Here is a 25,830-nt window from a genome sequence, read left to right as displayed (position 1 = left end):
GAATTAATCTACGGTCTGAAAACCGTATATTAAATATTAACCCTATTTTTGATCACCGAGGATCAAGATAATATAGTAATATTTTGAACTTTTAAAGAAAACCTGTCGGATGGTCCGAATAGCCGGTGCTGTGTTGTTTATTTTCGCCATAACTACATTAGAGTGTTAAATTATAATGCTACCTCCACACTCTCGGCGAGTGTCTGCGAGATCAAGCGAGAGACCGAGAGCGAGAGTGTAGTATGTGCGCTCGCGTCGTCTCGGCCTTCCGCGCCTTGTCTCGACATGTCTCCACTATTTGTCGGTTTTTCAGGCGCGGATCAAAGGAAGCATGAGGCGAGAGGTCGGGAGGCGCGAGCGTAGCGTACGTACTAGGGCTCGGAATTTCTGAAATTTTGTAGTCAATTAGTCGTTTTTCGATTTGTTCGAATAGTCGAATAATTCAAATATTCGAATTATTTGAATATTCGAATTATTCGATTTATTTGAATTATTCATATGTAAGACCCTGTTTATTTTCTAAAGAATTGAAATATTTTTCTTAGTCATTAAGATGAAATTTATCGGTCTGACCGAAAAGATGTCCAGGATATTTACAAAACTAAAGCTAGCTCAGCGGTACCGTAAGTAACCAAATACGGTTTACACTTAGCGTTTCCCCTCGGGAATTATTTTTATGGGTTTCGATAAAAGAGTGAGATAAATATTTGGTTTATAAAATTCATTTGAGTTTTGGTCACTAAAGAGTGAAGTTATTTAATAAAAACAATAAAGGGTGTTGCGACGTGAAATAAGCTGTGTTGGTTTGGTGTAGTGTTTTACTACAAGAAAGGGTGAGTGTTATCACAGAGTATGCTTATTTCTATCTTAATGATTACGCCGATATTTTACCTTTTTAATTAAAAATGTGATTAATGAAATATTTATATATTTATATGACCGATTGTTGCTTGTCTTGCTTGTGTTGTTGTGACGATTGTTTATTGTTTCTTGTTAAGATACTGAGCTGGTCTGGGACCATTGCACAGCTCGTTGTATTTAACAAGGCTTTGTATCTGGAGAGGACCCTCGCGTTTTGGTGTCCATTGCACCCCTCAGTACAAAGTGTGTTATCGTCAGGTGGTCTAGATCGGAGATTGCTGTCTCAATCTCATGTTTTATGATAATGTTTTTTGGTAGCATTTTGGCTACGGTTTGTGAGTAATGTAGTGCTCACGTTTTGGCATATTGAACGATTGTATATCATTCAATATCAGTACGTTGTCGTTACTGGGACATTTAACAATCGGATAAAAATAATAAATTGGTGAATAATAAATTTTGGTATATTTAAGTTAAGTGGTTAAATGTTGGTGAACATGAATTAAATGGTTATCGTAAAAGTAAAATCACTGAGCAAGTTTAAAACATATTAATTCATATTTTTCATATTAATGAGTTTTGCTTAACTTCTTTTTATTTAATTAATTTTACGGGAATAAGTGTGCTCAGGTTACTCTTATTATTTCAGGTCTACACGTCACCATCTCTACTTTGGAGTCGCCCAAGCGCCCAGTTGTTTTACAAGGTGTTTATTTTATTTTTATGATTTATTTTGATTATTTTGGACTATTTTGAATTTATTTAACGTATTAAAAATTATAAAATTATTTAAATGACGCTCACAGGTTTTAATTATTATAGAATTTTTCAGAAGTGGGATTAAGAACAAATAAACACCGGGCGTGACTCTAAGGTTTGATGGTGTTGGTAGACATTTATGGTTTAAAGAAAAAAAAATAAATAAATAATAATAATAATATTTTGTTTGTATTGCATTGTTATGAATATTACGAGTATTTATTTTGTTCTTTTTTTTTCTTTTAAAGAATTTTAAATACCGCATACATTTACATCCTTTTTCTTGGTTAACATGAGTCGTAAACGAGCACGTGATCTTTCATTGTCTGATGACATGAATAACGTAGGTAGTAGTACTGGTAGTGGATAGGGTAAAAATCAAAATAATGATTTTAATCGATTCACTAACATGATGGAAGAATTTTTTAAGATTCTAATTCTGGTAAAGCGGAAACATCTGTTAGGGGAGATGTTATACCGATTTTTAATCCCGAAGATAGTGATCAGTTTGATAGGTTACAAGGTGGTGTATACTTTACCAGTTTAGATATGAAAGCAGGTTACCATCAAATCCCAGTCGCAGAAAATTCCAAACGTTACATTTCATTTGTTACACCTTTCGGACAATACGAGTTTAACCGAATGCCATTTGGCTTAACGAATTCACCCCGAACTTTTCAGCGATTTATGAACCAAATACTAAAACCTGCTGCTAGTTACGCTGCCGTTTATCTAGACGATATTCTTTTACATAATAGCACAATAGATCAAGCACTTCACAGTTTAGAAAATATCCTACATATATTTCGCGCCGAAGGTTTAACACTAAATCTAAAAAAATGTTCGTTTTTAATGAGTTCAGTTTCATTTTTGGGTTTTGAAGTGGGTCAAAGTGAAGTACGCCCAGGTAAAGAAAAGATTAAGGCCGTTGAACAATTTCAACCCCCAACATCTGTGCACCAAGTGCGACAATTTATAGGGCTGACAGGGTACTTTAGGCACTTTGTAAAAGATTATGCTATAATAGCAAAGCCGTTAACCACATTAACGAAGAAATCTGTTAAATGGAATTGGGGTGAACATGAGATAAACGCTTTTAGAAAATTACAATCAGAATTAATTAAAAGACCAATTTTAACATTGTTTGATCCAACTTTACCTACCGAAGTTCACACCGATGCGAGTATGTTAGGTTTAGCCGGAATTCTTTTACAATTACATCCAGACGAACGTTTTCATCCAGTAGCTTATTATAGTAGACAAACCATAGGGGCAGAGCAGAATTATCATTCTTACGAGTTGGAAACTTTGGCAGTTGTTGAAAGTTTAAAGAAATTTCGAAGCTATCTTCTAGGAATTGATTTCACTGTAGTTACAGATTGTAATTCTTTAAAAGCAACTAGTGAAAAGAAACAAATTATTCCAAGAATTGCACGATGGTGGCTTCAACTTCAAGAATTCCGTTTTGATGTTAAATATAGACCAGGCAATCGAATGAAACACGTGGACGCTCTGAGTCGTAACCCTTCTTCTACTGAACAATCACCAAATACGTTAAATATATTCCATATCGAACAAGCGGATTGGGTGCTCTCTGGACAACTTACCGATTCTAAGATTAATGAAATAAAACAAGTTTTATTGAGACCTCCACAAGTGTGTGACGTAAGCCAGAAGATCGCCGGTGGATCTAAGCTTTCGGAAGCCGTATTGATGATCGCTGATTAGTCTAGATGATTCCAGATATCTTAACAGTTGTTGGTTGACTGATTTCTCCATAATCTTCGATATAACTGGAACTAGTGCAATCGGGCGGTAATTGGACGGCATCGTCTTCTTACCCTTTTTGGGTACAGCTTGCACTTGAGCAGTTTTCCAGCTTGTTGGAAATGAGCCCTGTTTGTACGATGCCGTGAACAGTCTACATAAGGGAGGAGTCAATTCGTCTGCACAACGTTTTAGTACTAGGGTTGGAATTCCATCGGGTCCAGAAGCTTTGTTTGTGTCTACGCTTTTAAGAATTTTATTTATAATTCGTTGGGGAAACGAAATTTCTCCCATCGATGAATTCACCCTTGGCAAATATGGCAATGTTTTGCCTTGCGAGTGCACAGTAGAATTGGACGCGAAGAGTTTACCCAGTAAGTTGGCTTTTTCCCTTGCTGTTACCGCGATAGAACCATCATCTGCTGTTAGGGGTGGCAAGGCCGACTTAGCAAATCCTTGACTAACGGCTTTCGATACCGACCAGAAAGATCTTGTTCCATTTGGGCAGTTTAGCAATTTGTTTTTGATCCTGTTGTTGTGACTCTCTTTGCATTCATCAATAATTCGCTTGCAGCTATTTCTGGAGGTTAAAAAGTTTCTCCAATTTTCGGTGGAAGGATGTTGACGCCATTTGCGATATGCTGCGTTTTTAGTGTTTACTGCCTTTTTGCAATTCAGGTTGAACCATTGCTTGTTGTTTGATCTGCATTTAGTAGAAAAAGGGATATAAGCTTCCATTCCTGGCAAGATCGTATCTGTAATTTGGTTTGCACATTCTGAGATGTTATTGGTGCATTCGATGTTTGTATAACAAACGTAATTCTGGGAGAAAGGAAGGATTTCTTTATCCAATTCGAAAAGATTGTCATCCATTTAATATGTTTCATATTGATCATCTAGGACCTTTCCCTAAAAGTAAAAAATCAAATGTGTATCTGATTGTTGGCATTGATGGTTTTACGAAATTCTGCTTTTTACAACCTGTCAAATCCACTAAAACAAAATATGTTATTGAATACCTCAAGAATATTTGTGCAACCTATGGATCTCCTAAGTTATTAATTACTAATCGAGGAAGTTGTTTTACTGCTTATCATTTCAAAAATTTCTGCTTACAAAATAATATAAAACTTGTACTCAATGCTGTTGCAACTCCACGTGCCAACGGACAAGTGGAAAGGCTAAATAGAACCATATTAGGGGCTCTTCTTTCTTCCACCTTAGAAGAAAATACTTGGGATGATAACGTTAAGAAAATTCAATTTGCAATAAATAATGTGGTAAATAAATCAACAGGAAAAACAGCCAGTCAACTTTTATTTGGATATTCACCAAGAGGATCTAGTGACAGTATTTTACTTAATGAAGTTCAACAAATTCCGGATGTTATTAATAATTTGTTAGAAATAAGAAGAGAAGCTGCTGAAAAGATAGCCTCATCTCAAGAACAACAAAAGAAATATTTTGATAAGAAAAGAAAGCGTCCGAAGAGATATAAAGTTGGTGACTTAGTCCTGATTATGAAAAATCAACCTGCCACAGGAACGAGCAAGAAACTATCTGCACCATATGACGGTCCAATGGTCATAAAAACAGTACTACCAAATGATCGCTACATAGTAGTTGATATGATGGGGTCATGTCGTCTCACTCGAAAAGCGACATATGAAAATGTTATTGCGGTTGATCGTATGCGACCCTGGGTACCAGCTGGTGGAGTTTCATCTGGTGAGTCGGATCTGAGCAGTGATGAAGAAGGGGTAGTTCTGTCCGATCCTAATGCTGAGGATTCTGATCAACTCGAGACGAGTTGATAGCAGGATGGCCGAATGTAAGACCCTGTTTATTTTCTAAAGAATTGAAATATTTTTCTTAGTCATTAAGATGAAATTTATCGGTCTGACCGAAAAGATGTCCAGGATATTTACAAAACTAAAGCTAGCTCAGCGGTACCGTAAGTAACCAAATACGGTTTACACTTAGCGTTTCCCCTCGGGAATTATTTTTATGGGTTTCGATAAAAGAGTGAGATAAATATTTGGTTTATAAAATTCATTTGAGTTTTGGTCACTAAAGAGTGAAGTTATTTAATAAAAACAATAAAGGGTGTTGCGACGTGAAATAAGCTGTGTTGGTTTGGTGTAGTGTTTTACTACAAGAAAGGGTGAGTGTTATCACAGAGTATGCTTATTTCTATCTTAATGATTACGCCGATATTTTACCTTTTTAATTAAAAATGTGATTAATGAAATATTTATATATTTATATGACCGATTGTTGCTTGTCTTGCTTGTGTTGTTGTGACGATTGTTTATTGTTTCTTGTTAAGATACTGAGCTGGTCTGGGACCATTGCACAGCTCGTTGTATTTAACAAGGCTTTGTATCTGGAGAGGACCCTCGCGTTTTGGTGTCCATTGCACCCCTCAGTACAAAGTGTGTTATCGTCAGGTGGTCTAGATCGGAGATTGCTGTCTCAATCTCATGTTTTATGATAATGTTTTTTGGTAGCATTTTGGCTACGGTTTGTGAGTAATGTAGTGCTCACGTTTTGGCATATTGAACGATTGTATATCATTCAATATCAGTACGTTGTCGTTACTGGGACATTTAACAATCGGATAAAAATAATAAATTGGTGAATAATAAATTTTGGTATATTTAAGTTAAGTGGTTAAATGTTGGTGAACATGAATTAAATGGTTATCGTAAAAGTAAAATCACTGAGCAAGTTTAAAACATATTAATTCATATTTTTCATATTAATGAGTTTTGCTTAATATTTTTATTATTAATTAATTTTACGGGAATAAGTGTGCTCAGGTTACTCTTATTATTTCAGGTCTACACGTCACCATCTCTACTTTGGAGTCGCCCAAGCGCCCAGTTGTTTTACAAGGTGTTTATTTTATTTTTATGATTTATTTTGATTATTTTGGACTATTTTGAATTTATTTAACGTATTAAAAATTATAAAATTATTTAAATGACGCTCACAGGTTTTAATTATTATACATAATTCGATTATTCGAATATTTAAATAATTCAAATTAAGTGTTTGAATAACTCGATTATTTGAATATTCCAATAAAATTAATCAATTAGGTTGGTAGTCAAATATTTGAACAGCTGTTTATTTAAAATTTAAACACCGAAAAAGTCGTTTTAAATATAATATTATCGAAACATAATGGGAACATTAAAGAAATACCAATAAATCTATAAAATAAACATTTAAAAATAGATGAGCACAAATAAAAACTCTTAAACAAAAGAACGCAAACAAATAAACTCAAAAAAAATAACAATTTATAGAAACGTACAATAGGGTTTCAAAATAACAAACAAATAGTTCAAAATGGATAAAGTAGAAAATAATGAAGAACCAAGTTACAGGATAAACAATGTAAACTTAAATATTACAAATTTACATTAAGAAAACAAAGCTTTTTAACATTGTCAGATTTTAGGCAGCTTCGTTTTGCATTAGCAATATTACCAGCATTAGAAAAAGCTCTCTCTGATGGAACAGATGCAGGCACGCAAAGATAACGTTTTACATATTTTATAAGATTTGGATACTTGGTTTCATTATTTTTCCACCACTGCAAGGGACACATATTTTTGGAAATTTTACCTTAATCAAAGAACCAATAAACCGTTCTTTATTTTTGAACCGCGGGTCCGAAAATGTGCTCATGTCAAAAATATTGATATCGATGGCACCAGTAACTGAGATACAAAAAAAATCTTTAAATCTAGATTCAAACTCTTTTTGTAATGACAGTTTAATATCTTTCAAGAAAATAGGTTCTTCAGGAATAGTTTTCAAAATAAAATTTCCCATTAAAGACTTTATTATAGGTATTATCATTGAAATAGTTGGTTGCGAATCCGATGAAAACAAATTGGTAACAATTTCAAAAGGTGCTAATATTATTATAATGCTTTCTATTACTGTCCATTCTTCTTCGTTAAGCATTAATTGTCCAGCATGTGTTTTTGAAGTTACTATTCTGTCAGATAAAACACCTATTACAGCTTCTCGTTGCTCTATTAACCGTTTTAACATCTTGATCCAATATTTTATTTAAGACTAACTGCAATGAATGGGCATAGCAACAAGCTGAGTCAAACGGTAAATCCCTAGTTGCCAAAACAATATTAGAGGCATTATCGTGCACTATAGCGACACATTTGTCCACGATTTCCCATTCATTTATTATATCTAGTAACTTGTTTTTTAAATTTATGGCTGTATGTCTTTCTTCCATACTTTCTGTTGTTAAGTTTCGCGTAATGTGTTGCCAAGTATTGTTGATAAAATGGCAAGTCACAGTGATATAGGATTCATTTGCTCTTGAACTCCAGGAGTCTGTTGGTATAGGCCTATGCATTTTACATCTCTTAATTCTTCTAAAGTTTTTCAAGCTCATATAAAGCATCAATTTTTAGCATTATTGACTTTGCTACTGGAATTTTATACGAGGCAGCAATATATAATAATAATTTCTTAAAACCTTTATTTTCCACAAACGAAATAGGTAGGGTGTCAATGCAAATCATTTTTTTAATTATCTGAGTAATAATCTCTTGTTTTTGCTTGGTTACTTGTACGGTAGAAAAAACGCTATCAATTTTGGGTTCTGTTTTTTGTAGTTTACTTTGTGCTTGATTAGTGGCAGTAGCAACTGTGGAAGTACTGGTGTGGCTTACGCTGGAGATTTCTGATTCGTTTTCGGATCCACCTTCATCCCTTGTCGAAATGTTCCTCGAATTTGTTGAAACTTCCAAATATTCAGATTCTGTATCTTGAGAAGTACTGAAAATAATGAGTTTAACATTAGAAATATGTACGATCTGTAAATCTGGACGGCTGAATAACGTTATCTTCAAACGAAAGCATTGGGCAAGTAATAAAAGTTAATAAATCATTAACAGACTGTCCCAACTGAAGACCTTTAGGAATTTAGGCAGGCAGAAGGATGAAAGAAATAAAAATAACAATCATTTATTGGTTTTTGTATCGGAAAAGCTGATAATTTAATTAGTCGTAAAATGTCACAAATTGAAAATTGTATTTAATAAATAGGTAATGTAAACTCTTTTCTACTGGATTGTAAAAAGTAAAAACCTCGTAGCTCTTATAGTTTCCAAGATACCAATCGAATTTATATAAGCGCCTGTATATGATCGTTGAGACTAAGACCCTTAAAGATATCGAGTTTTCTAGTTTTGTTGGGAGGAAAAAGTGGCTGCGTCAATGTCAAAGTATCATTTATTTCAATACATCTTTTCAAATAACATCAGAAAAAATTAAAAACGAACTTGAACCGGTTAACTTTGAATGTATTCATAATTTTCTAACTTTCAAAATGGCATTTTATTTTTTATTAAGCATCAAAATACGCAACTTTGCCCCAATTTAACCTCCCTCGTAGCTCTTATAGTTTTCGAGATCCCAATAGTCACACTCGAACTTGTAGCAGCCTGTCTGTTTGAAATTTGAATGTTTGAAACATTAATTTATTTGGAACCAACTCGAACTTCAATAAAGATATCTATGGTCTACGATTTGCACAATTTGTATTTTTTACACTCTTTTTTTTTAGCTGTACAGCCCGTATGTTCCCTTACGCAATCATTCATTTTGCTACTTGCTAGTTGCTATTTGCTAATACTATTATTAACTAAAAGTTTATGAAATAACTTACCTGCTTATCAGCGAATTCTGTTTGCTTCTTAAATGGGTCCACAAGTTACTCGTTGAGCTCTTACTAGCTACATTGTAGTTACAAAATATACACTGCACGCGATTTTCGTTTTTAGAAAAATATAGCCAAATTTTGCTGCGAGAACTCATTTTAATTTTAAACTAAACTGCTTGTTACGGAAAGGCGTATAATACTGTTCTAATCCAAACAAAAAAAAAATTATTTCGTGACAATAGGTATGATGGCCAATAAAAAACTAGGAATAAATTATGTACCCTGTTTATAATAGGTATTACTATCTATTATGATATATAAGAGCCTTTCCCTTAACTCGAACAAAATAAAGCAAACAACACGTTGCTTTTATTGCTTTTATGCATTTTATGGCTTACTGTTCTCTAAGTGGGAAGAGGAAAGTTACGCGTAAAAGAAATTTTGATTTTGGAAGAATGGTTGGGTACTATCGAAATTTTGACCTCGCCATCGAATTTATTGAAAAAAATTTGTTGGAAAAGAGTAACAGATCACCAATAAAAGCAAATTTAATTACGAAGTTATTGTCTACCAAAAACCATTAAAATCAATGCGATTAAATGAGTGGCTTATGAGATATATTGATCTATACTTTGGCTTCAGTCGACGACCTGGGAAACTTTGAATCATAACTTAGGATCAATGACAGCACTGATCATCAAATAATTTTTTGATCAGGTACTAAAACTTTAGATTTAATAGCAGCTGAGATATCCGGCCTTATACGTTCAAGCCCCCATTGCAGTCTATCTTTTTTGAAAGTGATTATATTCAAGTTAAAGAGCAAGTCAATATCTTTTAAAAACTGTTTAAATAATTCCGATAGACTTATATGTTTATGAGATATAAGGAGTAAAAACTTGGTTAAAGTCACAACGTGTTCTAGGTGTCAACCTGGGTAACTTTGCGTCATAACTTTTGATCTACAGTAGCTATGATCATCAAATAAACTTTAATAAGCAGACAATAATTTTCTCCTAAATATTGATTAAGACTGCTTCAACCGTAGACCTAATAGTAATGGAGATATTCGGACCCCATTAAGGTTAGTCTATGGTTAACGTTATTAGAGACGAATTAAATGTTTTTTGCAATATATCTCAGAGAAGTTTATGTACAAGCACCATGCTAACAAGCAACGTCAATTTTTATATGATATCGATATCGTATTATAAATAATGAGGCTGTCAAATATTCATGCCACTATGACAGTTTTAAAATTTATTTTTGGGATTAAATAATACCAAGAAAGTGACCCAATAAGTGCAAATAAACGATCGTGTCAAAAGTGGCCTTTAAGAAACTAAACTCGTATATCGATCGGGTGGCAAATTTATTACCTTCCTTTATAACCTAAGTAACGAACATTAAATCTTTTTGAAATGTAAATTCCGTTGCACTCTAATCCCATAAATCTATGCGGGTTCAAGGAGAGAGAGAGACAAGAAAAAGTTATATCTTAAACAAAGATCTCTTATTTAAGTTTTAATGATCCGTAAAACGCGGAATGAATACGTTTTAAGAGCGAGGCTTGTGATAACCAATCGGTACTAACAAAAAAAAAAATGTTGGGTGGTCAGTATGTAAATTTTATTGTTTGTGTACGACCCTGAAAAAAAATTAAGAAAAAAAAAGATTGTTACAATTTTCGCGAGGTTTGCTTGCGTCATTGCGGTTAAGTTTGCCCAAAAGAGATTCCTTCCTTGAGAAAAAAGCAACTCGTAAAAAACAAAATTTCCTCGAAAGCATTGAGTTTGTAAAAACAATACTTGGGAACTTTTTTGTAGAATAAGATCTGATCTAGAAGTTCTCTTACTACATATTTTTCGATTTGACTAATAGAAACTGAGATATTTTTAAAAAACCTGCTCACCAGCAGCTGATAAGTCGTGATTTGGAAAGCAAGTCAAAAAATTCAAAATTTCTTGAAAAATATTGAGTTTACAAGAAAAATGATTGGGAACAGTCTTATACAGGAAAGCATGGGCTACAACTTTTCATTCTACACATTTCTTGATTTGACTAATAGAAACTGAGATATTCTGGAAAAATCTGCTCACTAGCAGCAGATGAGTCGTGATTTGGAAAGCAAGTCAAAAAATTCAAAATTTCTTAAAAAATATTGAGTTTAGAAGAAAAATGCTTAGGAACAGTCTTATGCAGAAAGGTCTGGGGTACAACTTTTCACTTTACACATTTCTTGATTTGACTAATAGAAACGGAGAAATTTTTGACAAACCTGCTCATTAGCAGCAGATGAGTCGTGATCGGGAAAGCAGGTAAAAAAATTCAACATTTCTTGGAAAATAGTGAGTTTACAAGAAAAATGCTTAGGAACACTTTTATATAAAAAGGCCTGGATTACAACTTTTCACTCTACACGTTTCTTGATTTGACTAACAGAAACTGAGATATTTTGAAAAAACCTGCTCACCAGCAGCAGATGAGTCGTGATCGGGAAAGCAGGTCAAAAAATTCAACATTTCTTGAAAAATATTGAGTTTACAAGAAAAATGCTTGGGAACACTTTTATACAGAAAGGCCTGGACTACAACTTTTCACTCTACACGTTTTTTGATTTGACTAATAGATTTTGAGATATTTTGAAAAAACCTGCTCAACAGCAGCAGATGTGTCGTGATCGGGAAAGCCAGTCAAAAAATTGAAAATTTCTTGAGAAATAGTGAGTTTACAAGAAAAATGCTTGGGAACACTTTTATACAGAAAGGCCTGGGCTACAACTTTTCACTCTACACGTTTCTTGATTTGACTAATAGAAACTGAGATATTTTCGAAAATTCTGCTCACCAGCAGCAGAGTGTCGTGATCGGGAAGCATATTCATATTCTGCCAACGTAATACGACTTCGGCTGGATTCGTCCCGTGAGCCGTGAAGCGTTGGCAAATTATGAGCATCCAAACTTGACGTTGGCAATTTATGTCTGTCTAAGCAGCAGATATAATTTGAATAATTTAATTAAATTAGATGCATAATAGACAGTAATTATCTGAAGAAAAAACGAACAAAAAGTGATATAAGAATAATTTAAAACTTCTCAAAATGCACATTTTAACTAAATTAATGACAAAATTTTGTTTTAGATTCCAATTATTTTATATATAGTTAGTATTTTATAGCTAGTTTCAATAAAAAAAGAGTAAAACAAGCAAATAAACAAATAAAATTAATTTAAAAAATAATACATTATTTTTTGAATTTATTAACACTTAAAGCAATATTATTGTCAACACATGCTTGTAGTGAGTGAGGAGCCTTGAGTTTGCGCTTAACCAACACTGATTTCTGCGTCCACTCATTGATGTTTTTCTTCTTGCAACAGCAGTTGGCTGCACAGCAATTTTCTTCCCTTTTCTGGATACGAATTGTCTATTTTTCGTATTTACACCCTGATATTTGAAAGCTTTGTAAAGCCCTGACATTAAAGAACCAGAACTTCTACCGTAAAGCTGGGAATTATGCAGAAACGTTTTAATTGTTGGATAAAAATTAACTGGGTCATTATTCAAATGGTCCATTACTTTTTCAACAATTTCCAATCTCTATTGACGTCTTTTACATCCTCTTCGGATATATTGTTAACACTAATAATTGTTCCAGATTCCTGAAACAGATTTTCTTTTTCGTCTTGTTGTATACCATCCATAATTTGTATGTCGGTAGTTTGAGGGGTACAGATAGGATTAATATCAACGTCATCAATTTTCTTCAATTTTTCCAAAATCAGTGGGGCAAATGTTTGCGCAGAAGGTTTCATATTGGTTGCAATTTCATACATAATTTTTTTAGTGGTAGTGGTCAACGTATTTACTACATCAACAACATGAAAAAATTTTATAACCGCAGACTTACTACACTATAAAACATTACAAAATAGTGAACATCAGAATCTGAAGAGCCCTGAACAATATTATCTGTTACATTTAAACATTTTATTTTATCCAAGGAAACGTTTTTCTCGTCAGGGCATAAATGCCTTAATCTACTTTGACGTTCTCTATTTAGAATTATATCAAATATTCTCTGTTTGTAATACGCTTCAAAGTTCGTAATGACAAAATCTGTTAGCTGTGTTAGATTAAAGGCTTTTGTTTTTTCTAATGGAATGTCCTTGAACAACCTGAACATAACCTCTATGTAATTATTAGTGTCTGAGCCTCGAGTCATTAGTGTTTGTCTATAATAGAAGCACCACGCATGAATTTTCGTATCTATCATATTCTGAATGTATATTGCCAATTGTGGATAATTTTCGATACAGTCAGCCACCTCCATACTGCCTTTAACACGTGAAAAGAACACAGCAAAAGCTCTGCCTGTGGCCAATGTTTTTTTAAAATACTTCTTTCACTGACATCATCATCGGTTAATATTATTTTTGAAGAAATTTTTCGAGGCCTTCAAATTCTCAACTGCTTCATCAAATAACTCTTGTTTCTGACTACTAGAGATGATACATCCAACTGGAATGCCTCCTGCTGGAGACTGCGTTGCAAAAAAATAAATCTTGTGATTTTGCAGGTCGCAGTTTCCTGATGCATCAACAAATAAAATTTCTGAGGCCTGTGTAAGGTACTGACCAGCTCGTTGCATTATTGGTGTGCATAAACAAACCGCATAATGATCACCAATACGAATAATTTTAGAAAGAGTACTTTTACTTTTCATTAAATTATTTTCTCAAGTTAGGAGCATGTCTTCTCCATAGTTTTTTTTGAAATGTTCAGCCCATAAGTTGGAAAAATCAGTTTTGGTCGGGAAAAAGTGCCGGTCTAAAATCATTTTTTCGTAGTTGTCCCCTATTTCTTCCATCTTGATACTAGTGTATGTGTGATAGGCAGTTGCAGCAGTATGTCCTTTCTCAAAAAGTTCAAAAATATATTTTTTTGTTTCGTTGCCTATAGGTCTTTTCAACAAGGCTGCTCCACTTTCTATGGTGTGAGTATGTTCTTCATAAACATTTACAACGCAGGACCATGTACTTGCATTATCCATAGGCTTTTCTAATACAATTTTCATTTTGGCAGGATAGTCAATATTACGAGACTTCTTTGTTGTACGCGATTGTTTAACTTTGAAAATAGCGTCTAAATATGTTTTTTTTTTAGATTTTTTCAAAGGTGTTCTAACAGTCGTCGTAGCTCGCCAAGTAACTTTTGTTATTTCTCCTAATTCGGTTACCCATTTCTGTAAGAAATTATATAAGTTGTAATACTTCAATCAATTTCTGAGTAGATAATCGCATAAAGTTATGAACTTAAATGTGTTTTAAGCATGATATACCTAACCCTTGAGATAAAAGTACTGTTTTTTTTTTCATTTTCTAGAGAAACCATTTTTTTGAGATAAGCCTAATGACAATTTGGAAAATTTAAAAAAAAAGAGGAAACAAAAAGTAAAACCTTATTGCAAAATTTGAAAAATTGGCATAAAAAATTCATTAAAGACCGACAAATGAACATTCTACCTATATGCAAGCGTGCGTTGTAGGCACTAACCGCAGTACTAAAGAAAAGGCGCCTAATTTTACACAGTTTTCTAATTTCGGAAAGTATATCGTATCTCTAATGCCATCTAAGTTGAGCTTCCGAAATCTCTGCGGAACTTTGTAGCGCTGGCGCTCTGCGATATACAGTAGGCTATCCATCTAAACATTTGCATCTCTTCTATAAGCCGATCTATGGTTTGAGGATATGCATTTAAGTTGATTTTTTTCTCGAAAACAAAGCAAGACATCAAAGAAAATTAAAACCAAAAAAAAATCTATTTTTAGTTGCTTAATCCAAGAAATATACAAAATACATTTTCCAAGGCGCCACTGGACTTAATAAATTTAATTAAATTAGATCTAAAATTAGTTTCTTATGACTACAAATGGTCTTACAACAAAATTATATAAGTAAAGGATATTTACAAAAACCATTTTTTGAAGATTTTTTTTAACGCGCTGTATATCATAAAAAACGAACGATTTGATTCCTCTTTTATATTTTTGTCTTAAAATCACTCGAATAATTATCTCTTGAATTTATTGTATAGGTATACTTGATAACCACTATGTGTAACACAATATTGTTGCACAAGTATTAACCGGCGAACTAACCTCAGAAGCGCCAGGTGCTTAAATTAAAAATTAACACTACATTGATAATTATATATAGATCTAATACCCTTTTAAAGGTCAAAGGACTAAATTTCCAAATAAAGGACTATTTTTTAAAATAAAGGGCGGTTGGCAATTCTAGCTACAATCTTAATTTGAATTTCTAATAGATAACAACAAAAAGTTATCATAAATTAGGCGCATTTCCTCTGCATTAAAGTCATTTAACTTTGTGAGTCTTTGTTGCAAAATTAACTTTTTATTTTTTGCTCCAACAACCATTATTACATTATAAACCGAAATTTAGTTCATATGTGTATAAAATCAGTACAATATATAGCTAAATATGTTCCTCACCAGTGAGGTTATGTTAATAATAAAAAACAACTTACATCTACTTCTTCTTCAGTATTAATGTTAATTCTGAATTCACTTTGGCTGACATCAAAATAATTGTACTCTTGAGGCCTCTGGATAGACAAAATGTTCAATTTTTAAACAATTTTTACCAGCCTATAACATTAACCGCCAAATTCTAAGTGAATAATATGTAAACAAACTATGGCATACTTCGGGCGGCATGGAATATAATCTGCCAACGTTAGTCCAATTTAATCATATTTTGCAAACGGTAGGCTCGAACATTTGCGATTTTAGCCGAAGGGTCGATTACGTTGGCAGAAAATGAATATGCGATCGGGAAAGCCAGTCAAAAAATTCAACATTTCTTGAAAAATAGTGAGTTTACAAGAAAAATGTTTAGGAACACTTTTATATAAAAAGGCCTGAGCTACAATTTTTAACTCTGCACATTTCTTCATTTGACCTCTAAAAACTGAGATATTCTGGAAAAACCTGCTCACTAGCAGCAGATGAATCGTCATTTGGAAAGCAGGTCAAAAAAATCAAAATTTCTTAATAAATATTGAGTTTAGAAAAAAAATGCTTAGAAACAGTCTTATAGAGAAAGGCCTGGGCTACAACTTTTTACTTCACACATTTCTTGATTTGACTAATAGAAATTGAGATATTTCCAAAAACCTATTTGCCTTTGGCAATTCACTATGACTGTTCAAATGTTTCTTATACAATAGACGCAAATTTTTCAGGTAAATTGCTACTTCATATATTGAAATCAATTATTGATTTAAATTTGTGCTTGAAAACGTAGATAATTTCATTGCATCATATCTGATTAGACACTTATGATTTTTTTTTTAATACAGATTGTCTGCCTTTTTCAAGGTAATGGTGACAGTACATCATGGTTACAAACTGATGATTACATCGAGACGAAACGTCGTTTCTTTTTAGATACAGGGCGTGTAAATAACGTCATCGTATATTTTGCAAAAAATATTTTGTTTTTTTACGTTTATATTTTATTCTACAGCCTCGTCGATACCTGTCTCCTTTCATATTTTTTTTTTACAAAAACCGCACCTCTCACGCTTAAAGTTCTTATTACCAGTGGACAACAATAGTTTATTCTCTCGCAATGTAAAAATAATAATAATAATAATATGTAGGTATCGATTTACATCTGATAAACACAGACTCCCTTCTAAAACCGGTAATTGTAAGAAGTCGTAAATAATAGGCGTCTCGTTTATTAATTATAATTTTTTTTTTATGATTTACATTTGTATCCTATTCACCATGTATTTATAAGTTGTCTTATGTAGGTGTCAGATAAATATATGTATATTAAAATATAATTATTATTTTATTAAAAGACATCCTGTAGAAGTATGAATTTCTAATATTATATAGAGACTTTTTCAAAATTTCCTTGATAATCTTTTAAAAATTTAGAAGCGTTTACAGATTTCTATACAACACTGTGATGACGTTATCATATAAAGAAATTAAATAGAACACTTATCAGTATTTTTATCTGTAATTTTTTTTAAATTTATTTTTAGTATTAAATCAACATCCGTCGTGATAATTAGCAGAAAGTCACGGTTTAGTGAAGATCAGCGTTTGTAATATCGTATCGTGGTAATTTTCGTATTTGTTTTTATTATCTTTGTAAGTACTTATTATACAAGGTGGGTACATTAAAATGGAGTAATTTTTAGAGCTGTAATGGGCATTTCCCATTTAAAAGTTTCACCCTGTATCTAGTCCGTGGTTTAGTAAATGTCTTTTTTTTTCAAGAATATGTAGTGTCTTATGTAAAAGGTACTAAAAGTTCTAAATTGGAAGTCTATTCTAAATTCTAAATTCTAAATTCTAAATTCTAAATTCTAAATTCTAAATTCTAAATTCTAAATTCTAAATTCTAAATTCTAAATTCTAAATTCTAAATTCTAAATTCTAAATTCTAAATTCTAAATTCTAAATTCTAAATTCTAAATTCTAAATTCTAAATTCTAAATTCTAAATTCTAAATTCTAAATTCTAAATTCTAAATTTTAAATTCTAAATTCTAAATTCTAAATTCTAAATTCTAAATTCTAAATTCTAAATTCTAAATTCTAAATTCTAAATTCTAAATTCTAAATTCTAAATTCTAAATTCTAAATTCTAAATTCTAAATTCTAAATTCTAAATTCTAAATTCTAAATTCTAAATTCTAAATTCTAAATTCTAAATTCTAAATTCTAAATTCTAAATTCTAAATTCTAAATTCTAAATTCTAAATTCTAAATTCTAAATTCTAAATTCTAAATTCTAAATTCTAAATTCTAGATTTTAAATTCTAAATTCTAAATTCTAAATTCTAAATTCTAAATTTGGTTTTATAATGTTTTACGCCTTCCGCTTCCCATTTTCCAGCTTCTTCTGTCGTTCTAGTTTCCTGGATGTATATTATTCTCGAATATCGAAAATATAAAATATAAAATATAAAATTCGAAAACTTGAAGAATCTTAACTTGAAGCTTCAGATTCGAAACTGAAAAATCAAAACGCGAGCCTTAAAACTTGAAGTTTGAAACTTAAAACTTCAAACCTTGAAGCATTAAAAAGTCAAAAACTTGAAACTTAAAACGTGAAATGGGACACTTAAAAAGAACTTGAAACCTTTAAATCCTCAATCCTTAAAGACCTTGACTCTTTGAAGTTTTGAAATCTTAAAATTTGAAACTCGAAACGTGAAATTTAAGTTTTGAATCCAAAAACTTGAAAGTAACATTGAGACCTTAAAAGCCTTCAAACTTTGAAATCTTCAAACCTTCAACCCTTGACACCTTGAAACTTTGAATAATCAAAACTTAAAAATCGAAGCGTAAGCTTGAAACTTGAAGTTTAAGTCTTGAAACTTTTAGAACTTTAGACCTTGAAACATTCAAACCTTGAAACCCTCAAATCTTTAAATCTTCAAACTTTGAAAACTCAAAATATCGAAACTTCAAATTTGAAATTGGAAACGTGAAAGAAAGGAAACCTTGAAACCCTCAGACTTTCAAACCTCGAAACCTTTTGAAACTTGAAATTCAAAACTTGAAAGTCGAAACATGAAGCTGAAAGTTTGAGGATTGAAACTTTGAACTTAAAACCTTGAAATCTTCAAACCCTCAAGCTTTGATACTTTGAAAACTCTAGAACTTAAAAAATCGAAAATAGAAACTTGAAACTTAAATTGAAAACTTAAAACTTTGAAACCTTTAAACCCTGAAACCTTTAAGCCTTCAAGCTTTGAAAACTGAGAAACCCGAACCTTGAAATTTAAAACTTAAACTTAAAAGTCGAAACATGAAGCTTAAGGCTTACAAGTTTTAACCAAGACTTTAAACCTTAACACCTTAAAAAATCCAAAAATCAGAAATTGCAATTTGAAACTGAAAAGTGGAACAGTGAAGCTTGGAACTTTGAAATATTGAACTATTAAACCTTCAAACCTTGAAAATCATTAAAATTTGAAAACTTGACACTTTCAAACTTTCAAGGTCAACAAGTCAAAACTTTCGAGCGTTAAACCTCTGAACCTTAAAAAATCGAATTTTCAAATTTGAATCTTCATTTCGAAACTGGAAACTCGAAACGTGAAGCTTAAGTCTTGAAACTTCCACCATGTAACTTTCAAAGATTGACACCTTGAAATCTCAAAAACTCGAAAATTGAAACGTGAAGGTTGAAACTCTAAACTTGATTCCTTTAAACTTTGAAATCTACAAACTCTTAAGCTCTCAAGCCTTTAAACCTTAACGCCTTGAAACTTTAAAAACTGGAAAATCAAAAATTGTAACTTAAAATTCGAAACTGAAAACTTGAAACGTGAAGCTTGGAAGTTGAAACCTTAAGAGCTGGAAACCATCAAACTTTCAAACCGTGACATCTTGAACTTCAACAAGAAACTTGAAAGTGAAAATGTGAAACTTGTAAAGTTGAGGGTTGAAACCTAAAACTTTTAACTTTTAAGACTTCAAACCTTTTGAAATGTTTAAAATTCGAAAATCAAAACTTGAAGCTTGAAACTTGAAATTTGAACAGGAAAGTTTTACTTTGAAAATTTCAAACTATCAAGCCTTCAAACGTGTAAATCCTGAATATTTGAAATTTTCTTGAACTTTCAATGCTTGAAATCCTTAAAACTTAGAAAACCTGAAAAATCAAAACTGGAAACGTGAAACCTTGGCATTTTGAAACTTTCAAACCTTGAAACATTTACACCATCAAGCCTTTAAACCCTGAGAATTTGAAACCTTCAAACTTTCAAGTCTTCAAACCTTGATACCTTTAAAATGTTGAAAACTTAAAACTTCAAGTTCGAAGTTGAAAACTCGAAGCGTGAAGTTTCACACTTTAAACATAAAATCTTAAAACATTAAATAATTTAAGCTTGAAACCTTAAAACTTTTAAACTTTCAAGCATTCAAACATTAAAACTTTGAAAACTCAAAAAATCAAAACTTCAACGAATTTCAACGTTGAAACGAGAAGCTTGAGATTTGAGGCTTGGATTTTGAAACCTCTAGACCTGGAAACCATCAGACCTTCAAACCCTGACAATTTTGAAACTTAAACCACTCAAATCTTGACTCCTTGAAAACTCGAAAGTTGAATCTTAAAACTCGAAACAGTTTGAAACTTTTGAATCAAACTTTGAAATCTTGAAACCCTCAAGTTTTAAAAACCTTGACATCTTGAAAACTTAAAATCTGAAACTCGAAATGTGAAATTTAAGTTTTGAATACAAAAACTTGAAATTAACCTTGAGACCTTAAAAGCCTTCAAAATTTTTGAAATCTTCAAGCGTTCAACCCTTGACACCTTGAAACTTTGAATAATCAAAACTTAAAAATCGAAGCGTAAACTTGAAACTTGAAGTTTAAGTCTTGAAACTTTTAGACCTTGAAACATTCAAAGTTTCAAACCTTGAAACCCTCAAATCTTTAAACCTTCAAACTTTGAAATTTCAAAATATCGAAACTTCAAATTTGAAACTGGAAACGTGAAAAAAAAGAAACCTTGATACCCTCAGACTTTCAAACCTAGAAACCTTTTGAAACTTGAAATTCAAAACTTGAAAGTCGAAACGTGATGCTTAAAGTTTGAGGATTAAAACTTTGAACTTATAACCTTGAAATCTTCAAACCCTCAAGCTTTGATACTTTGAAAACTCTAGAACTTAAAAAATCAAAAATAGAAACTTGAAACTTAAATTGAAAACTTAAAACTTTGAAACCTTCAAACCCTGAAACCTTTAAGCCTTCAAGCTTTGAAAACTGAGAAACCCGAACCTTGAAATTTAAAACTTAAACTTAAAAGTCGAAACATGAAGCTTAAGGCTTACAAGTTTTAACCAAGATTTTAAACACCTTAAAAAATCCAAAAATCAGAAATTGCAATTTGAAACAGTGAAGCTTGGAACTTTGAAATATTGAACTATTAAACCTTGAAAGTTTGAAAATCATGAAAATTTGGAAACTTGAGACTTTCAAACTTTCAAGGTCAACAAGTCAAACCTTTCGAGCGTTAAACCTCTGAAACCTTAAAAAATCGAATTTTCAAATTTGAATCTTCATTTCGAAACTGGAAACTCGAAACGTGAAGCTTAAGTCTTGAAACTTCAATCTTGTAACTTTCAAAGGTTGAAACATTTACACCATCAAGCCTTTGAACCCTAAGAATTTGAAACCTTCAAACTTTCAAGTCTTTAAACCTTGATCCCTTTAAAATTTTGAAAATAAAGAACAAAGTTCGAAATTGAAAACTGAAAGCTTGTTCATACTTTAACCTTAAAATCTTGAAACATTTTGAAATTTTTAAATCCTTAAGCTTTCAAGCCCTGACACCTTGAAACTTGGAAAACTCGAAACTTGTAACTTTGAGATCTTGAAACTTTCAAGCAATGAAACCTTGACACGTTGAAAACATGAAACTCAAAATTAATGCTTGTTCACTTTTCGCCTTTAGTGTGAAAAATTATTTTTATCTCAGCAGCTATTTTAAATATGATAGATAAATGATGCAGTACAAATGAAAAATTGTTTTGTAACATACTAATTTTACATAAGACATTTAAACATTTTTAGGGCCAATTTTAATTAAATTAAAAAAAAAAATCTTCAAAAAAAAATTGATCCTCTCTGTATACTGATAGACGTCACAGAAAATCCCAATGTTGCTACCGAAGAACTACATTCTAAATTAAGGTGTTTTAATTGTTTTTTTGGTGTAGTAGAATGTTTTCATAATATCAGTTCAATCTGGGGAATTCCCCTAGTTACCCAACAAGCAATCCCAGTGGTTTCACGATTTTAATTATTTCATAAAAATGAATTTCCCTAAATCGCAATTTTCGTATGGATACTTTAAGTTGAAACTTTCTAGTACTGTTCGAAATAATGCATAAAGTAAACGCAGTTAAAAAGGACAACCTAATATAGGAAACGTTTTTTAATAAAATTCCCCGTCTCATAAAAGTTTGCTCCAGAAAGGGCTTTTTCAGTGAAAGCACTCGAGCCCATATTTTCTGTTTAGCCCTTGTCGGCTAATTTACGGTGAAAAGCGTGCCCCGGCCCTATAAATTATCGTTTATTTAGGTCAGACCTACGGTCCATATCTTAGACCTTATTGTTCTCCTGACCTTAATAAACCATATATTCGATTTATATGCGAAATAAACGCCCAAATAAAAATAATATGAAATTTTCTATTAGACCCTTAATATGCCTTTAACATCGTTCGGCTAATAATTGGCTGTTTTTTACACCAAAAAACTTCTTCTTCTTCTTCCTCTTCTTCTACTTGTTTGAGATCTCACTCTGATCTCGCTCTGTAACTGTCATGTGGATCTCTTGATACCTTTTTACAAAGATGTCTTTTTTATAGCTATTTTACTTGTAAATATAGCCCTTTAATGTAATTATAAGCTATCTGACACTGCCATTCCCACTTCCCACAAATAGAGAATGCTGGGATTTTAGGGTGTATTTTCAATTATCAAATCTTAAATTTATTAACCACTTTAATAGATTTACCAAAAAAGCATAGAAAGCAGTTTTATCATTAGACATTCTGGGAATTTGAGGATCATTAGATTGTTTAATGCAAAAGTTCAACAACCCTTAGAGTATGCAGCTATAATTAGGTCACCTTCAAAAAAACGGATCATATTAACAACATAGAAAAATCCAAAAACCCTTTTTAAGGTACCCTTATGTAAAAAAAGTGTAATATTTCTCCATATATTGTGTCCTACCCAAGTATGCTTACTACTTTTAATGTGGTTTCCTCAAGCCAAAGTAGGAGACTTACAGTCTGCGGTTTTTATATACAAAATCAACACCGGTTATCTCAAATGCTATAGCATCGCGAACCCGATCAATAGGTAAGGGTGGCGATCTTACACTAACCGGCTTCGATGTGTGTCTCTTGTATACTACGCACTTTGATATCGCATGTCAAAGGGCTCGACGACCACCCAAAATCCAAAAATTTTGCCGTAAAATACACATCAAACTTTGTGCGCCAATATGCCCTAACTTTAAGTGTTCTCCAAAAATAAGTCTGTTTACTAAAAAATGTTTACCAGGTAATATCACAGGAAAAAGGAAGTTGTCACAATCACTCCTATTACTTATACGGGATTTTAATCTAATGACGCCATCCATATCTTCGAAAACTTCCATGCCGCTTAGTCTATTTTTATTGTCTTCAAAGAATTCTTGTTGCACTTGTCTTAATACAAATATCTCGGCTTGATTAATTTCTTCGGTACTTAAGGGCCCTGTGTGCCGCTCCTTATTTCTCGTATTATAAATAAATCGAGATATCCATGCACACATCCGTATAATTTTCAAATACTGAAAAAAGTAGTCAAAGTGCCAATCCATAAGAGACATTTTCTGACGCTCATTATTTATTAAGACAGTAACGAACTTTTTCCTCCTCTCCCTATTAATTTCTTCCTCATCGTAGCTAAGGCTTTCCAGGGGGGTGTTAAAAGGATTTTGATAAAGCCATTGTGGACCCTCCCACCATCTTGATTGAACCAATTGCTTAATAGAGCAGCCTCGAGATGGTAAGCCGGCAGGATTTAACAACCCAGGTACATGCCTCCAGGTGCCAGAAGCTGAGAGTTTTCTTATTTCTGAAATGCGATTCCAAACAAAGTATATAGACCACTCCTCGGGTCTTTCTATCCAGAAAAGGACTGTTGTTGAATCGCTCCAGAAAAAGGCTTCCAGTTTATTGTCAAAATTCTCCACGATGTTACTGTATAACCTTACAGCAATCAGAGCTCCCATTAATTCAAGCCTTGGTATAGATAAAACTTTCTTAAGAGCTACCCTTGACTTAGCTCCCAACAGACGAACAAATACTCTGCCATTCTCGACCCCTCTCAAAAACACTACAGCAGAGAGGGCCTCCTTACTTGCATTACAAAAAATATGCAGGGACCATTGTTCAGCCTCTTAAGGTCCAGCATTTATCCATCTGGCAATTTTAATAGTCGACAAATATGGTACTTCTTTAAGCCAATTCTTAAACAACGACTCAATTTCCCCATTAACTGGCACATCCCAACCTACTTGCTTTTCCCAGGTTTTTTGTAATATAAAAGCTTAGGTATTAAAACTGCCGGGCAACTGAATCCTATGGGATCGAATATCCGTTGTGCTAGTGATAACATCAATCTCTTGGTTACTGGCTGACTAAGAAGTTCTTCAATATTTCCGATGTCCTGATTTAAAAATAAAGTATCATCCACCCTGTTCCACTTGATACCCAGTACAGATGTTGTAGGGTCTTGGGAGTTACCCTGGACTTGACCCCTATACTCCCACCCTCTAAGGTCAAATCTGCCTTCAGCCATTATCATGATAGATCCTTTGACGAATGATTCAAAATCTTCCTCATGGGCGACACTAGTTACGCAATTGTCAACATAGAAAGCCTTTGACAATTTAACTACAATGTCCTTGGATACTGCCATCGATTTACATTTTTCGGACATCTTTGACAAATGGTACTCCAACAAAGCTCCCAACAAAAAAGGGCTACTATTAATTCCAAACACCACTCTACGATGACGAAATATTATTTCTTGGCCATTTTTATCTCGCCATAGGAACCGAAGAAAATCCCTGTCATCTGGGTGTATGCTAAGCTGTAGAAACGCTTTCCGAATGTCTGATACTACTCCAATTCTTTGCTGCCGAAACCTCAGTAAAATATTTGGAATCATTTCGATCAAATTAACCCCCTTTTCAAGGCACTGGTTTAATGATGGACTGTCTTTTTCTCTGGCCGAAGCGTCGGATGTCTTTGTGGATGAGTTTAATTTGATTACGGGCTTATGAGGTAGGTAATGAGCCTTTGAACTTGTTTGATCTTCGCAAACCTCCTCCATGATGTTCTCACTTTGCCAGTCCGTAAAAACCTGATCATAGAGTTCGTAATAACCATCCTTCGTGACTTTAGTGATGGTATTATTCAGTCTTTTCTTAGCAATGCCATAATTACTGGGCAATGCTGGATGTCCTTCCAGCCATGGAAGTCTAACCTCGTATCGTCCTTCGGCGTCGGTTTTAACAGTCTCTAGAAACAATGCTTTTGCTGCCAATGCCGTCTCCTCCCGAGTTTTTCTTTCCACTGTCAAGTTCCCAGAGGTTTGAAATGGACGCGTTATTAACAAAAAGCGAAACGGCGGACATAGACAAAGTGTCCTTTTGTTCAACTGGTATTTTTCCCATCAAATCCCAACCTAACAGAGTTTCTACAGGTACCAGTCCACATCTCAAAATGTGTCTCTTGCCTGTGTATAATTTACCCGCTATATCAGATCCTATTAACAGTTCAATAGGGCCAGAATTATGTGAATCTGATATCTTGATGTTCAGTGTCCGTAACTCTTCCATCCAAGGACCATTGAATACAGAATCCACTCCACTGCATATGACGGGTTGATCCAGTGCCTCGAAATTACAGCTGTAGTTGTTGTGACTAAGAGTGACGTCATAACAGCAATGGACTTGCGGTAACTCAGTGCCTCCAAACAAACCATGAATAACGTTAATTTGCCTCTTCGATTGGTAACCCAAAAAATCAGCCGTCGATTTTAAAAGGTAAATTTTTTTGGGAACCGGTATCGATCCAGGCACGCACTTACTTTGATTT

At 32.9% G+C, this 25,830-nt stretch overlaps 1 protein-coding gene and 1 long non-coding RNA gene across 5 annotated transcripts in view; one reads left to right on the top strand and one right to left on the bottom strand.

Moving 5' to 3' along the window:
- The window catches only part of LOC126738117 (arylalkylamine N-acetyltransferase 1-like), a 70,875-nt gene that overhangs the window by 4,968 nt on the left and 40,077 nt on the right, over nucleotides 1-25,830 (top strand). Inside the window, exon 1 of one of the 4 annotated variants that reach the window (XM_050443279.1) lies at nucleotides 17,102-17,259. The exons of 1 other annotated variant lie outside the window; for it this stretch is intronic. The gene's annotated coding sequence lies outside the window, so the exon portion shown is untranslated. Of the gene's footprint in view, nucleotides 1-17,101; nucleotides 17,310-25,830 lie in introns of those variants that run through there. 2 more of the 4 variants (XM_050443280.1, XM_050443282.1) reach the window with 2 other exon arrangements.
- Nucleotides 12,306-16,327, bottom strand: LOC126738118 (uncharacterized). The gene is made up of 2 exons (XR_007661223.1): nucleotides 15,648-16,327; nucleotides 12,306-14,339 (listed from the first exon to the last, which is right to left on the bottom strand). It is a non-coding gene; the product is annotated as an uncharacterized LOC126738118 (long non-coding RNA).

This window comes from Anthonomus grandis, chromosome 7, assembly GCF_022605725.1.
Source record: "Anthonomus grandis grandis chromosome 7, icAntGran1.3, whole genome shotgun sequence".
NCBI classification, from domain to species: Eukaryota; Metazoa; Arthropoda; class Insecta; order Coleoptera; family Curculionidae; genus Anthonomus; species Anthonomus grandis.
Note: the sequence above shows the minus strand (reverse complement) of the source record. Positions and strands in the feature narration are given on the sequence as shown.